The sequence below is a fragment of the Condylura cristata genome, unplaced genomic scaffold (assembly GCF_000260355.1).
Source record: "Condylura cristata isolate star-nosed mole 26May11 unplaced genomic scaffold, ConCri1.0 scaffold00015, whole genome shotgun sequence".
Classification (NCBI taxonomy): domain Eukaryota; kingdom Metazoa; phylum Chordata; class Mammalia; order Eulipotyphla; family Talpidae; genus Condylura; species Condylura cristata.
Genome location: NW_004567116.1, coordinates 36351187 through 36354713, shown reverse-complemented (window position 1 = coordinate 36354713; position 3527 = coordinate 36351187).

Sequence of the window (3527 nt, the reverse complement as noted above, 5' to 3'; positions counted from 1 at the left end):
GGGGCAAGCGGGGATCGAGCTCATGTGGAAGTGGCCTTAGCTTCTCAGTGCAGTGCTTCAACCCGCTGCGCCACCAGGGAGGGCCCACAGATCATTACTTTTATGTTCTTTCATCCACTTAGCCATTCATAATATATGTGTTACTTTTATTGCTTCACTGAGTATGTAAAATATGAAGATCAGTTCTTTATGGAAATATAATAAAATATAATAGAAATAAAGAAAACCATCTTACCAAACAACACACATATATAGCTCCAGACATTATATAACAAAGAAGTTATGATCTGTTACTGTGACACTGGGTGGCAGGGGACCCTAAACTGCCAAGGCCCCGCTGCCCAAATACTTTACCAAATACTATCTGGATCCTTCACCTGTGCACAATTGCAAGACTGTTCAGGCTCAGGAAACAGCAACAAAGAGATTTATTTAACAAATGGGATACAAGAGTTACTGAGGTGACACAAGCTATGCAACCTCTGTCATCAGATACGGTATGGATGGAGGGGAAATGCTCTGAAAAATCAGACTTTCCACGCTAACTTATGTTATGTCCTCCCTTTTTTGTATAATCGTAAGATCAAAATATTCTGAGCAACCTTCAGTTTATAATTGGATTGCCTCAGCCTCAGAAGGTGCTACCTGGCCCTGACAAGCAAGTACTGCACCAGGGTGAGAAATTCCTCTTGAAGTCAAAAGTCATTAATAAAAACAAATGGCTGTTACTGCAAAATCTCTCTCACTGCCAGACTGAGGAAAACCCAAATCTTATCACTCTTCCTCACTTAGCCTTCTATTCAGTTTCTAAATAACCACTCAAGCTTTCTACTATCTAGTCTTTGGATATGGAAATTCACCCAAGTCACCTATGCAGAGCTAATCAGGTTTTCTACCATCTAGACTTCAAAAAAACTCACTTAAACTTTCTAACAAGTTTTAAAAAACCTTACCTTAATTTGATTTACAAGAAATTTCCTCTTCCTGACCTCACTAGGATGTTTCTATGAGAATGAAAGCCATTAAGTAATAGATAATGTTTAAGGAACTTTATTTTGGTTAATCTTCACTGTGGTAAATATAGTAATATTAGTCTTAAACTTTGTGAATCTATGTACCTGTTTTAACCTTTGATAAATTGATTTTTAAAATGTTATAATCTCAACTGAAGGTCAAAAAAACGACCCCAGACTATTCTCAGCAGAAAGGTGATTGTGATCTCAGCCCATTTCATATGCTAATATCATCTCTCTGCCTGCCTGAAGTGTATAAAATAAACCTCTGCTAAAGGCAGAGCAGGAAGACTTGCACCCAACTCCCATTCCTGTGTCTTCCTCGCGCCTGCTCCCCTTTTTTTTTCCTTTTCCCCCTTTTTCTAGGAATCTCCGCTCGCTGAGGCCATTCCCACCTTGCGACCCTGCCTGTTCTGCCCCCCAATAATCTGTGATCAGGGACAAAGTCTCTGACACTGAGGCCAATAAAGGCCATTTACTTTATCCAAAGTCATGTCTAACATTGTCCAGTCCTGCACAACGACTGTTATGACGGCATCTTCCCACCACTGAGGATGTGCATCTCCTCTCCCAAGCAACAGTCTATGTATCTAAGATGGTAGATAGATACCTGCCTCTGCGGACCTGGGACACACAGCAGCCAGACTCCAGGCCAGGTTCTAACTCACAAAGACAATAGAAGGTATAACAGGAGACTCCCAGAACTGCAGGATACTCCAGCATCAGATAAGGAACACTCAGAACAGCAGCCATAGCCACCAAATGACTCAACAAAAGTCCTCATTCACACAGCTAAGCCAGGCTGTATCTGCAGCAAAACCAAGAACTGTTTCAGTAGCTCAGCTATTTGGAAAGCCTCTTCTTCTGGCCTTCACTTTCAGAAGTCCACAGTGGCCTTTTCCAAAATCAGCCTGGTACCAGGGGCTCAAAGCTACTGGGCCCCCCAAAATACTGAAATAACTCAAATTCTGAATTCTGGAACACAGACAAACAACAACCTTCCTCATTCTCCTCTTTCTTTCTGCTCCAGTCACTCCTATTTCCTCCCCTAGATAGCCCCTCTTCAAAATCAATACTTTTTAACATTATTCTTGAGGCTGTTTTGTCTTCACAACAACCCCCCCCCCAGGGGTACCACCTGCAACAGTCCTTGGCCTCAGTCCCCTAAAACACTCTCCACTTTTAGTTTTTATCACCGTATCTGTGGTGAATATTGGACAAACCCTTTCCACTGACATAATTACAAACAACATACAACAAAGTGGCATAGCTGCCAGTATCAGTTGAACCAACTTACACAGGTTATTGTTTTAGCATCCTCCTTTTATTCACTATATACGCATACATAGCAAATCTCTTATATGTATAAAGTAGTAGATAATAATAAACAACATATTAAGTCCATACTGTTCACATTTTGTTATATTTGTTATAGTAGGAGATAACAACAAACAAATAAAAATAATAATATTTTAGGAAACAAAAAGATTATTTGATGGGAGCTAAAAGGTTAATATGATGGAGTCTGAGTAGAGGTAGGAAGAACATGGGATAAGCTAGGCAGGAAGATCTCTTAAAGAAATATCATTTGAATTGATACTTAATTGATAAAACTAAGTCAGTCATTTAATGAATTGAAGAATAGTGTGTGTGTGTGTGTGTGTGTGTGTGTTCGCGCGGAGTAATATTTTTTCAGCTAGACATCAGGATGAATCAAATTAGCATTTCCTTGATCCTATCCCTTGAATTCTCTTTTCTGTGGAAATTCTACTTTTGTTCTGAGCAACATTCATTCTTTAATCCCTAAGGTCCCTTATATTGCACTAGTGGCTTTATTTCCCTTGGGCTTCCAGTGTTCTTATATAAACATAAAATGTGAAAAGCTTTTTTATTACAGGTATATACACGTATATGTATGTATACTGGTAACCTTCTATAACTCTTGGACGTGCTATCTCCTGGCTGAGTGAGTACTCTAACTTTGAGTGATTAAACAAAATATGACAGGTAATTAAATATTGGGGAAGATAAAGTGATCTTACACACTTGAGTAAATCTGTTAGTGAGAAGAGAAAAGTTGGGAGATAAAACAATTCTCAATGTCAATTTGTAAATTGAAATGGGTCATAGCAAAAAGATTGGCTTTGACTCAGTTTCTAGAGATGAGGAATTTGAGTGAGGTGAAAAAAATGTGAATTTTGAATGAAAGAGTGTGTCCTGTGATACATTACATGAGCTGAGATGTGTTTTTGTATTTATTTCAACAGGTGAACAGAGAATACTTGAGTAGCATAGTGAAAAAGAGATTTGATTTATTACATAAACAGAAGGAAAGAAAGAATGTAAATTGGTGAACAAGGCAAACAATGATATGTTTTGAAGTCAGAACTAACAATGATGTCTGAGAGAGAAATCTGGAAGTTTTAACACAAAGCTGAGAACACACAGCTTAGGAAGAAGGGGGAGAAGTCACAAAACCACATGGAAAAAATCCACATCTTTTTTTTTTTTTTT